At 42.7% G+C, this 13,606-nt stretch overlaps 1 long non-coding RNA gene across 1 annotated transcript; it reads left to right on the forward strand.

Annotated features, from left to right (window-relative positions):
* Positions 1–761: 761 nt before the first annotated feature.
* On the forward strand, positions 762–2,183 carry LOC147315238 (uncharacterized). Its single transcript, XR_015124776.1, has 2 exons — positions 762–1,080; positions 1,915–2,183. It is a non-coding gene; the product is annotated as an uncharacterized LOC147315238 (long non-coding RNA).
* Positions 2,184–13,606: the final 11,423 nt, after the last annotated feature.

Genomic DNA, 13,606 nt, shown 5'->3' on the forward strand with positions numbered 1-13,606 from the left:
ACTAGACGTGGGGAAAAAATTGTTAACATAATAATTAACATTAATAACTTTGTTGATCCCCATGGGGAAATTCGTCTCTGCATTTAACCCATTGACTCAGTGAAGCAGAATATTCAGCATATTCGAACCCTCAACCTTATGGTCATGGGGACACCATGACCATAAGCCTCGATGGACTCATTCATTGAGATCTTGGATGTCTACGAGTCAACTGCACGTTCAGTACCTGCACTGATTTTCCTAAATCTTGCTTCTGACATATCTTTTCCATACAATAATAATTAATAAAGGCTAAAAAAATAATAGAAACCAAACATTTTTCAACAGTGGTCCTTCATGTTCCCAGTGATGTAGACATGAGCCCACATCACAGCGTTCCTTATGTTGTGTCCAGCCCATCTGAAATGTCTGCGCTGACTTTAGTAACCTGTGAATTAATCCACATGTGGTGATCTGATTGTTGCAGTCGGATGGTGTGTGTGGATCTGTGTCAGATACACAGTGTGTGTGTGGGTTATAATGGAACATGTCCCACAGATGGCTTTGTGATGGTTTTTGGACACCAGTGGAGCTCTAACGGTGTGTTCACACCGAACGCGATGGACGCGAATAGAGCGTCAGGTTTACATGTAAAGTCAATGGAAAGGCGCGATGACGCGCGATTGCGGGTCCCGCGAAAATTCGGAAGCAGATTTGCATCGCGAAAACGCCAAAACGCGTGAAACGCGCGTCAGTGTAGCGCGTCTGGCGCGCTTGACTCGCGAATAAAACCACGCGCGTGAGTTTTTGTGTTGCATTTTGTGCATACGCGCGTTTCGCGTCTACCGCTCGAGTTGGAAAAATCTGAACTCCAGCGTCAAATCGCGCCGCGACAACCAATCAGGAGCCTGGTGACGTGGCTGTTACCTAGGTCAAAGGGGCAGATCCAGCCAAAGCCTTTCATACTTCAATGGAGGGGAAGGCTAATCAATGCGGTAGCAAACAACTCGGAGCTGTACAACACCAGCTGCTTTCAGTACCGAGACAGGAATAAAAAGGACCGAGCTTGGAGGAAGATATGTGAAGAGATCGGGCAACCTGGTAAGTTCATTCATTTCTCTTTTGAAAGTTTTCACTGACCCGGGGAAGCCGCACAAAAGCTAGCAAGCCACCGCTATTTTCCCACTGACGTACAAATACCGTTCTGCTTTTATGCATGTTGTCATTTAGGAATATATTTTATTGTTTATTAATAAACAGCACACAGTGGTCCCGCTGTTCATCCGTCACTGCTTTGCTTTTTCGCTGATTTTTTATTGCACAGTACAGCATTGCATTCTGCAGCCTGATTGACAAATCTCCTGCGCTTGCCAAATTTATCACGTTTGGTTTTGATAACCATCGCGTCCAATAGAAAAAACAGCACAAAAACACCCATAACTATGAGCCTCATTCGGAAATAGACACCTGCACCGTGAGGGAAAAAGGCGCACGAAAGTGGCGGGCAGATGAAGACAAACCGCGGCATAATAATACTTTTACGTTTTGCAATCTACAAAGGTTTGCACTTTGAGAATCAATTGTGAGAACTGTGACCAGGGGCTAGTTATTCTGAGAACCCCTGCAATAAATGAGGGACCACTGTCTACTCTACGATTATTATATCCAACCTGTTAACATTTAATACTGTATTGATAGAATGAACTGATTCTGCAGCAGAGCATCCCCAGTCCCTGAGCTCCTGCTGCTGCACCCACAGATATGTACAGCAAGCACTGATACCTTTTTAGTCGGTGGGATTCCCTTGTGATCACCTTTACTAAATATCTACAACCAATCTGATTATATCCTGTTATTGTTTTTTTTTTTTTCAATGTTGAAATTAAAATCTAGTAGCAGCCTTCTCATTTCTTTGTGTTTTGTGCTGTTTTACAGGCCCACAGAGGAGGACGGCTCCGAGGCAGATGAGGGACGGGTCCCAGGACGGTCCATCGGCGGTGGAGCTGGCCATCCTGGAGTCCCTGAAGAGGCCACACCAGTCTCCAATGGAGCATTTCCTCCTCAGCCTTGTTCCTGCTCTGGAGAGCAGCTGGTCCTTTTTATTCCTGTCTCTCTGTAAATTCTTATATTTTATATATTTATGTTTAATGTTTTTCTGTTTGAGACTTTTAATATTATTTCAAATAAATGTTTATAATGACTAATGTCTCAGTTCTACTACACAGCAAATGTTGGCACACGACTTGACACATGTAGAATTTATTTCATATTATACTAATGACAAAATATACTGATACAGTGGGATGCAGAATTTGATTGGTAGCAACTTTCACAACTACAGTGAGCCAATCACTCATAATTCCTAAACATGTCAATCAGGTAGGAATGAAGTAAGACATTAATAGAAATAAAGAGTTGTGTGTTGACATGTAGCCCTTTCCTTGCTTAAATCATTAATATTTTTGAAAAATTAATCTGTGATAAGACAGCTTATCAAGCTAGAACCATGTAACTAGAGATGAACCAAACTGTTCACAGTTTTATCTAACTCTGTTTTAATAAAGGCTGTGACCCCTGCTATAGAGTCTGACAGCTGCAGGGATTATATACAAATATTCAACTATCCCAGAATTAAACCAGGTCTAAATAAAAAGGAGTGAGTATCACTACAAGGTTAACTCAGTGGTCCTAATGCTACAGTTTGATATCAGCAAACACCGAGCGCATACATTGATGTGACACCACAGCCATGCTATCATGCAAACACTGATAACAGCATAAATCGAATTAAATCGGGACTTGATGAGACCTTCTGAGTATCACTAGAAATATTATAAAGAGTCGTCTCTGTACCACAGTTTGCTTTCAGTAAACACCGACAGCATTCACTGTTAGCATAGCACATCCATGTTAGCAGTGTATAACTGGATGGATTAGCATATTAGCACAGATATCAATAAAGGACTACCGTATTAAATAGTTTTACTAACCTCAGGCAGACGGACAGGCGCTCTGCAGGTGGGATTGAGCGCCTGTAGTTGGTGTCTAGGCGGGCGATGCTGGGACCGACGAGGGAAAGCAGGTCCTCAAACTGGCCGAGTGAATGACGGTGATAGCGCTGGAATCGGCCGTCATCCAGGCGCAGCTCCTGGAGCAAGTGGTGAAACTCACCAAACTGCTCATGCCTCTGGAGGACCTGATGGACCCAGGTACGGCGAGGACGTCTTTTACGCTGCTGCTCTGCTCTCCACAGTACATAGAGAAGGGAGACTCTCTCTTCAAGCGCTAGCTCGATAGCTGCCATCTTGCAAAGATACCGGTCTGGCACAACTCCCTCCCACATTCCTCCCACATTTCCGGTTCACTCGCGTCAAAATATGATATTTTGACGCGCGATGGATTTTTCTTGGACACGCGTTGAGACGCGAATGTACACGCGTCAAATTAGGGGCGTTTGGGGCGTTTTATTCGCGTCCATCGCGTTCGGTGTGAACACACCGTAAGGCTCACGGGAATCGAGTATATCAGGCTCTGAGATCCACACAGTACATTGTTTCTCCACATGCTGAGATTTTATTGCAAGGAAATCAAACTTGATTATGGCCAGACTTTTATTTATAGGCACCACATTGTTCTCTGAACTCCTTCAGGACCTGTGTCTAAAGGCCTTTAGAAATTTCCCAAATATGGAAATCTTTTCCTTTTCTTTTCCCGAATTACACTTCAGTGTTTCTCTTAATCATAAGCAAGGACATCTTCCAGAGAAACAAACCTGTTTATAATTTCCTCAGAATAAAAACTGATGTGTTTGTGCATCGGCGGAAAGATTGGGGTGATTGTTGATACGTTTTGAAAATTTTATTTTCTCTGTGAGCTGTTTGTGAGCTTTGGCTGGGCTGTAAAAATGCAGCTCTTTGTATGAAAGGTCATTTTCACTCTAATGTGGCTGCTGGGCTGAATCGTTCCAGATTCAGACCGCCTGTCTCAAACTGGGAACTGCTGCTCTGTGGCTTTCATGAGAAATTACTTTGCAAAGTCATGAACTTGAAAACGTTCCTTACCTCTGTGTAAACTTTTTGTTTTGGTCTAAATTAGACGCCCCGCTGTCCCTGCCTTTGTTCTGCTTTCAGCTCCGCGTGTTCATTTCTTTGGTGCTGGATTGTGTTTCTGATGCAACAAAGGGATCTGTGTCTGCAGATGGACGCAAACAGCAACCTTTTGTTTATTCTTTTGTAGGAAAAAGAATCACATTTTAGATTTTTATTGATACATTGTTGCTTAAATCCATTTTACGCTGCTTGATTTTGATGCTCGAGTTAAAACGGTACACTCTGTAAATTCATCACACTGGAAACTGGTGGAGATGCTTCTCACATGTGAGTAACATTTGAAGTGTCTGGTATTAAATAATGCTATATTTTAATAACCAAACAAGATAGCTACCTACACCTTATCAAATACAGTGGGGCAAAAAAGTATTTAGTCAGCCACCGATTGTGCAAGTTCCCCCACTTAAAATGATGACAGAGGTCAGTAATTTGCACCAGAGGTACACTTCAACTGTGAGAGACAGAATGTGAAAAAAAAATCCATGAATCCACATGGTAGGATTTGTAAAGAATTTATTCGTAAATTAGGGTGGAAAATAAGTATTTGGTCACCTCAAACAAGGAAAATCTCTGGCTCTCACAGACCTGTAACGTCTTCTGTAAGAAGCTTTTCTGTCCCCCACTCGTTACCTGTATGAATGGCACCTGTTTGAACTCATCATCTGTATAAAAGACACCTGTCCACAGCCTCAAACAGTCAGACTCCAAACTCCGCCATGGCCAAGACCAAAGAGCTTTCGAAGGACACCAGGAAAAGTATTGTAGACCTGCTCCAGACTGGGAAGAGTGAATCTACAATAGGCAAGCAGCTTGGTGTGAAAAAATCAACTGTGGGAGCAATCATCAGAAAATGGAAGACATACAAGACCACTGATAATCTCCCTCGATCTGGGGCTCCACGCAAGATCTCATCCCGTGGGGTCAAAATGATCATGAGAACGGTGAGCAAAGATCCCAGAACCACACGGGGGGACCTGGTGAATGACCTGCAGAGAGCTGGGACCAAAGTAACAAAGGTCACCATCAGTAACACACTACAACGGCAGGGAATCAAATCCCGCAGTGCCAGACGTGTTCCGCTGCTGAAGCCAGTGCATGTCCAGGCCCGTCTGAAGTTTGCCAGAGAGCACATGGATGATACAGCAGAGGATTGGGAGAATGTCATGTGGTCAGATGAAACCAAAGTAGAACTTTTTGGTATAAACTCAACTCGTCGTGTTTGGAGGAAGAAGAATACTGAGTTGCATCCCAAGAACACCATACCTACTGTGAAGCATGGGGGTGGAAACATCATGCTATGGGGCTGTTTTTCTGCCAAGGGGACAGGACGACTGATCCGTGTTAAGGACAGAATGAATGGGGCCATGTATCGTGAGATTTTGAGCCAAAACCTCCTTCCATCAGTGAGAACTTTGAAGATGAAACCAGGCTGGGTCTTCCAACATGACAATGATCCAAAACACACCGCCCGGGCAACAAAGGAGTGGCTCCGTAAGAAGCATTTGAAAGTCCTGGAGTGGCCTAGCCAGTCTCCAGACCTCAACCCCATAGAAAATCTGTGGCGGGAGTTGAAAGTCCGTGTTGCTCGGCGACAGCCCCAAAACATCACTGCTCTCGAGAAGATCTGCATGGAGGAATGGGCCAAAATACCAGCTACTGTGTGTGCAAACCTGGTAAAGACCTATAGTAAACGTTTGACCTCTGTTATTGCCAACAAAGGTTATGTTACAAAGTATTGAGTTGTATTTTTGTTATTGACCAAATACTTATTTTCCACCCTGATTTACCAATAAATTCTTTACAAATCCTACCATGTGGATTCATGGATTTTTTTTTTCACATTCTGTCTCTCACAGTTGAAGTGTACCTCTGGTGCAAATTACTGACCTCTGTCATCATTTTAGGTGGGGGAACTTGCACAATCGGTGGCTGACTAAATACTTTTTTGCCCCACTGTAGCTTTAAATACACACGAGATAGCTTGGCCAAGGTGGGTGAAGCAGGCAGGAGACGATGCTGTCCAATGCAGCAGGTGATTTATTTAGAATCACTGACCAAAAATATTTACATAAATAAAAAAAACTCAAAAACTCCAAAGTTAACTCGGCACAAATAAACATAACTGAACCACACACGTACACACACACGCACACACACGTACACACACGTACACACACGTACACACACGTACACACACGTACACACACGTACACACACGTACACACGCAAACGCAGAAACTGTGTGTACATATAAGTGTATTAAAACTGCAGATAGTCAGATTAACAGCAACAGTATTTTGTTTGTATCGTTGTAGAAATTCCTCTCATGTAAACAATAACGTAGCGCACAGCTCACACCTTTGCGAGACTAAATCTTAGTTTGAGTTTTTGGAAATCTTCACCGCGGCAGGAGTTTCAAAAAATCTCAGTTTTCAGTGATTCAAAACTCAGTTTACGTGGACAAAGGCCAGAACGCAGAGAAAAGTCTGCCTGTGCAAAAATACCCGACTTCTTCTGTTTAGTTTTTTCTGAATGCTTAAACCCTAACTGTGATTCCTGTAGCACAATCTCTAAAACTATTCAGACTTATAGCAAAACCACTCACTGAGTTTGCAAAACTAAAAGCACAAAAACTGCTTTGCACTCAGTTTGCAAGTTTGTAACACACACTTTGCAAAACTGTAGGCACAATTCACTGCACAACACTCAATTACCAAATTTCCAACACACTCCTAGCAAAAGTATACACATGTATGGCTATCATTAACACTAATTTGCCAACTGTCTGGCACACTTTCACATGTGAAAACTTTTTTAGATAATTAGTTCACTTTGCAATCAGCCTAAGCACTATAATACAGGTAAGCTGTGTGTGCGGAGTACAATGGAGGGAGCAGAAAGAGTGAGAAGTAGAGGAGGCCGAGGAAGAGGACGTGGAGGTGAAGAAGTAGGATGAAGAGGACGACAAGGACAAGGAGGAGCAAGAGGAAGACGAGGAGGGGGGAGAGGAAGATGAGGAGGGGGGAGAGGAAGGGTAGGAAGAGTAAGAAATAGAATTGCTGATGACATCAGAGCTACAATAGTGGACCATGTAATCAACCGTGGAATGACCCTGAGGGTAGCTGGCCAACGGGTCCAGCCTAACTCGAGCCGCTACACTGTAGCAAGCACCATAAGGACATCTTGAAATGAGAATCGGTGAGTACAGTCACTTCGCACAAAGATTTGTAGCACTGCCATATGCCAATGAGAAACACACCAATACCATTGATGTAGAAATACTGAAATTGTTACTTTACAGAATTGCTAGATGACCAGATGCTGGGGCAGAGGAAGCATGTTCACTGCAGACCAAGTAACCCATATAGTCATTATGGCGATTGCAAATAATCCTATACTTGGAAATGAACACTTGTGTTTGTTTTGATGTGTTTGAATAAACACCAGGGGCCCGTTCTTCGTACGTCGCTCACTACATCCAAGATCAAATGACACATCCAAGACCAAACCATCGCGCTAACCGTGAGCTCGCTAATCCGGTTCCCCGAACACACCTGTTGTTGACGATTAGTACAGCTGGACGCAGTAATGTGACATCACTGGGTGTCGTAAAAGGGGCTACGCATCGATAGTAGAAACATTGATCGGCAACCCGCTGATTGGTCGGCGAAAATGTCGAAGGGGCGTGCTCGGTATTTTCCGGCAGCAGAGCAAGAACTCATGAGTGAGGGATTTCAGGAGTTTCAGAGTTTAATTAAAACGCAAGGGAACACTGCAAAGGCTGCAAAAGCAAGGAGAGAGGGGCTGGCAGAAAGTTGCTGACAAATCAAACTCGTAGGTAATTTAATAATAATAATAATAATGGAGTGGGTTTATATAGCGCTTTTCAAGGCACCCAAAGCGCATGACAATACCACTATTCAGTCACTTTGTTATTTATTTATAGATTTATTATATTACACTATATTATCCAATATTATATTACATTATATTATATCCCCTTTCACATTAGAGCCACAACAGGACCCACTAGAACATGGGAACAAGTAAAAGTGGAATATAAGAATATTCTACAGAATGGTAATATTTATCACTTATATTGCTTTTCGTCTCTTGGAAAGAGACCCTGTAATAATCTGTTTGTTTGTTCATAACAGCAACCAAGAAAAGGGCAGAGCAAAAAAAAAGACAGGTGGTGGTCCTGGACGCTGTGCACACGTTATTGTTTACATGAATTGCAGAATAACAGTCAGATTAACAGCATTTTGTCTCTATCTTCAAGTTTTACACGCGGTTACAGTTACACTGTAAATATACTCAATCGCTTACTGTTGAGTAGTTGGACCTGAGAGGGAACAAACTGCAGGTGAAAGGCACTGTTCAGGGCTTGGGCAGGAATCCACTCGGCTGGAAAAGGAGCAGGGAGGTGGATCTGGACAGAGGGTATTTAGATGGGTTTCTTTGGGGAAAGTAGAGCAGCTCAAGTGAATCTGGGTTTATTTCAGGAATGAGAAATAACACAAGGACGTAGGGCTGTTCGATATAACAATATATATCGGATGACGATATAAAAACATCTATCGTTTCATTTTACGCTATCGGTTGTTTCGTGGTGTGGCAAAATAAACTGTTTACGACAATATTTTTTCATGGTTCTGATGGTCACTGTAGTGGTTATATTCATTTCTTAAAGTTCTCTCTTTCTCTTATATTTAATATAACCACACTACGGACAGACAAGCGCCTGTTTTTATGCGTTGTCGTTAGCAAAAACGACGGTAACACCATCGCGTGTCCGCTTGTTTATGTTCCACATAAACCTTTCACAATAAAGCTCAAGATCCTGTTGAGACTTTTCAAAATAAACTGAATCACGTGAAAGAGCAGATTATTTACGGATGAGAAGCAAAAAAGAGCCGCCAGGTGCTAAAAAATAAACCTTAGACTCAAACGTTAGAACAGGCTTTTCCCCGCAGCACGCCGTGTAATAAATACAAAGAAAACGGCGGCCGTTACAACTTATGTCTAAAAATGTATCGTTTCATGCATCGGTTAAAACCCTCGACTCCAGCTACATGACGCGCAGCTGGAAACACTTCACACAAGTCGAGCTGCCCGAGATTCACAGACTTTACAGAAAATATTACATTTTTGTGATTTATATCGTTATCGGACGATAGAATTCTTATATTGGGATATGAGATTTTGGTCATATTGCACAGCCCTACAAGGAAGCCATATTAGGGACCACACAAAGAAATAAGACAGTCATTGAGGAGCCAGATTACAACTCTGGGTTCGATGACAATCTGGTGAAGACTGAATGTGGAGCCAGTTGATAAAATGACAGGTGATGAGGTGATCGTGAGCAGGTGCACAGGCTGCAGAGTGTGAGGCTAAGAGGGCTGAAGTCAACCTCCTTGGAACAGAGGATTAGGATCCTCTGTATTTTATTTCTAGCTCCTCATACACATAATACTGGCACATAGTGTTCTCATGTGTGCATATAAATACACTCAGGCCGGGCCAAAGGAATGCTGCTTTGCTGTGTTTGACAGAAGGATTCAGATATTCTGGAAACCTCCGAGAGTGATTCGAGAAAACTGTGTCAAAATAGTTCCACTCAACCGAAGCTGTTTCTCCTCGTTTTATATCCAGGAGGACAAAATTAACGAGCTTCACTCACCAAAAAGCTACAGTATCATTTAGTCTAAAACCATCTATTAGACAAACTGATGTCAAACTTTGCATGGCAGGAATATATTTGTGTAAACTGAAGGTGTGTGGACCCTTTTTTGAGTTTTACTGGGATGTGTAAAACACGAAGGCTTTTTAATGGTTTACTGGTGGACCTTTTGTTTTTTGTTCCACTGGTTTTCTTCTTGGTTGGTTTCATTTGCTCTCTCACTATTTTTTAAATGGAATAAATATATACACAGTGTTTAAAAATATAAAGCAACACTTTGGAAACACATCATGTCTCAATGGAAAAAAGAATCCTGCAGGATATCTGTACTGATGTGGTCAGGTGTTAGAATGAAAGGATGACACGTCATTTGATGGATGCAAATCAATTAATCACCCAAAAACCAAAGTGAAAACGTGATGCTGTTGGTGAGTCTGTTTTGCTGTAATTTGAATTGCAAATTCAAAGTGGTGCTCTGTAGTTTGATGAGGAGGGAACCCATTCCTATTGTTGGAGTTGCCCCATTGTTCCCCTATAGTGCACCTGTTGTTAATTTCATGAACACCAAAGCAGCTGGACCTGATCAGCAGCCCCTCTGCTGCTCCACGGACCTGATCAGGACCCCAGAAGTTTAGTTTAGTTGATGCTGTGCTCACCGCTGTTCTGTTAACTTTTAAGAAGTTGATATGTTTTTAATAACGGGACATTTATTGAAATATCTCAGTTGTCTTTTTAATTGGATTAAATTGTTGCTACAAGGTTAAAAGCCAGTGTGGTGTTTACTGGTCTGTCCGCTGCTCCTAAAAATATGATATTTTTTTTTAAACTCTGGGAAAATGCTTGAGGCTGATGGAAGAAACACTTATCTACAAAACCACTACATGCCCTGATCGTTTTAGGATGTCTGCACTTTCCTCTCCATGTTGTTGTCTCCACTGTTTATCTCTTCAAGGTCTCTCGCTTTGACTGTGAGTGTTACTGAAAAGAATTATTACATGTCCTCACCCCCTCTTTAATTCAGCGACTGCTGACCCTTACATCCTGTTTGTGTGTCCATTTATTTTGAAACAGCAGCAGAACATCTGACAGGAGGAATGAAAGGAAGGCAGAGGCGATTTAACTGAAGACCTTTCAGTTTGAGAGCCAAACGCAGATGCACTGTAAAAACAACGGGGTCACTTTAAAAAGGCAAAAAAAATCCAACGGGCGTCTGGATAACATACGTGCGACTCACTGTCTCGACAAAACGGACACTTTGTGAACGCAACAAACTTTCTCGTTGCTGTTTTTTGCTAAACAGACTTCATTGAGTTTGTCTCTGCTTTCTCTGTGATGGGGGGCTGTTGTTTGTGGGGCAGGATGCCTGAGGCTCGCATCATTTGGGGCGAGCAGCACACCTGTTGTGTGTTTGCACAGTTTTAGACAGCATGGGAGCCGTGAGGCATTTTCCTCCATGTGTGAGCAATAATCGTTCGCTCTCTGTGGCTGCTGATGAGACCCTGATACGCTCTTATCCTTATTCGCTCCCTGCTGCCCATTAAAACGGAGTCCAGGCTGCACAGCTTCATTTTTCAGATGCTGAGCTTGAGAGCAACCAGCTGCAGAAGGTCCATGAAGGATTGAATGATCAATATCATCAGGTATCTGTGAAGTTCACACATTTAGCTGCTCAAAGCCGTAACCATTTTTTAACTGCCCAGAAAGTTGTGATTTTTATAGTGCACTCCCCTCCTCCGCTTACTGTAACACAAACAATCTAAATCTGTTTCTTTGGCAAGACTGCGAAGAGCATATCAGCTAACATCTGCTGTGTGGGTGTGAGTAATTGATAACACACTAATTGCGGTTAACCAATGCAGAGATGGAAATGTGGTGCAACTAGATTATTACCTAAGTATTGATGTAGTAATCAACACATCACCATGGAAACCTTTAAGGACCCCCTCTGGTTTTCAGTTCAAGTTTACGGCACATTAATGTTTGCAATCAGCTGCTTTGCTGCTGGTTAGAGAGCGAGGAGAAAGCTGAAACACAGCTGTGGAAAATCAGAAAAATCCTGGACAAAATTAGCCCGACAGCAAGTTTATGACAAAGATACAGGAGAGAGAAGTGTACAAGGAAAATCTCTGCTTTCAGTCAGTTATTTCATCTCTCACATACCTTAGTTTTACTCGGATGTGACCTAAAACCATGTCCTGTAATAGGGGGTTTATGGAATCCTGGTTTTCCCCTGTGCGAGAAGGTTTGTGATTCACAAAAGGCTGAAGGCATGGAACATTTGTGTTCTCTTTGGATGTTTGTCCCAAATTCATCTGATGGGATCACAACAAAGACAGTCACCCAGCCAGACTCATACAGAACAGAATGAGAGGCCTAAACCCACAGAAATCTTCAATGTGCTCCAAAACAAATTTCAAAGAGGAGCTGAACCAGATCCAGAAACATGCAGTGCCCCGATGTGTCGTGATGTCACACAGTCTGGGATTACATGAGAAACAGTGGGACATAACTAGAACCATAATCTCACTATCACGGAGTCAGTCTAACAGTGGGCGACCAAACAACGCACAGATGAACCCAGGTCAGTTCGCAAATGTAAAATACAGAAAATGGGCCGATCTGAAACGCGAAGCAGCTCAGATCGAGGAGAGGCAGCCGAGAGATCAGAGCCCTCCAACAGATGCTGCTGGGGATCTTTGAGGTTAGGGCTGAACAGATCTGAAAGCTTAGAGCACCACATTCATCCAGAGAGGTGCTGTTTTATTAAAAACAAGACCTAACACATCTCCGAGCTCACTTCCATGTCACAAAACAGCTGTTTCACTTTAGAATGAACCACTGAATCGCTTTCAGTGAATCCAGTGCTGATTTATTACTGTGCACTTCAATGAAATCATGTATTTGATGCACAAGCACTCCTTTACCCATGGCTCTCTCATGCTGTGGCACATCCTTAGTTTAACAGGCTAACAGAGAGAGCTGCTGCAAAGCTTCTGACCAAGTCCTCCAAGTGCTGATTCAGCTGCACTGGCTCCCTGTTAGATTCAGAATCCACTTTAAGGTTTTGACTTTGACATTCAGGGCTCTGCGTGGACAAGCACCAACATATGTGGACTTTTACATCCATACATCCCCAGCAGGTCCCTGAGGTCATGTGGTTGTCCAGCACACGAGGCTGAAAACAAAAGGAGACAGAGCTTTTGTAACTGTGGCCCCCAGACTGTGGAACTCATCTTTTTAAACTTGCTTGTGGTTGATTTTGTCTTCATGTTTTAGCTTCTGTGAAGCACTTTGTGATTTTTATCTTGAAAGACGCTATATAAATAAAATGTTACTTATTACCATCACCGCTTGAACAATGGCAAAAAATCATATTTTGCATAGTTGGATCTGAACAAGGTTCCAAGTAGAGCTTCAACATTCAACATGTAGAAATGGGAGTGAGACAAAACAACGCTTAAACTGAAACAGGCTGTTTACAGCTCGTCAGAAGTTTAGGACCAAACATGAGCTGAGTAATGAGCAGCTCCACTCTTATTGTTGATCACTTTAAATTTGGTGCGGCATGCTTGATGCAAGCGTTTCCATGAGGTGATGGGAAACATTTGTCCAAGTTCTCAATTGGATTTAGATCCCTGGAACACGCAGGATGTGTTTATATCCAACCAAAATATGTTTTCGTGCCATTTTTCCAAGTGGTCTTAAACATTTGATCAGGACTGTATTTGGGGAGCTGTGGCTCTGAAGGTAGCGCAGGTCGTCCTCCTATCATCAGTCTGCAGCCCTGCATGTAGAAGATAAACTGTGATGCATTTGAGTGCAGATGTGTATG

Source organism: Aulonocara sp. 'chitande type north' Nkhata Bay, linkage group LG14, assembly GCF_057382095.1.
Source record: "Aulonocara sp. 'chitande type north' Nkhata Bay isolate Kocher_YH1m ecotype deep benthic linkage group LG14, A_spYH_male_GT1.1, whole genome shotgun sequence".
Taxonomy (NCBI): Eukaryota; Metazoa; Chordata; class Actinopteri; order Cichliformes; family Cichlidae; genus Aulonocara; species Aulonocara sp. 'chitande type north' Nkhata Bay.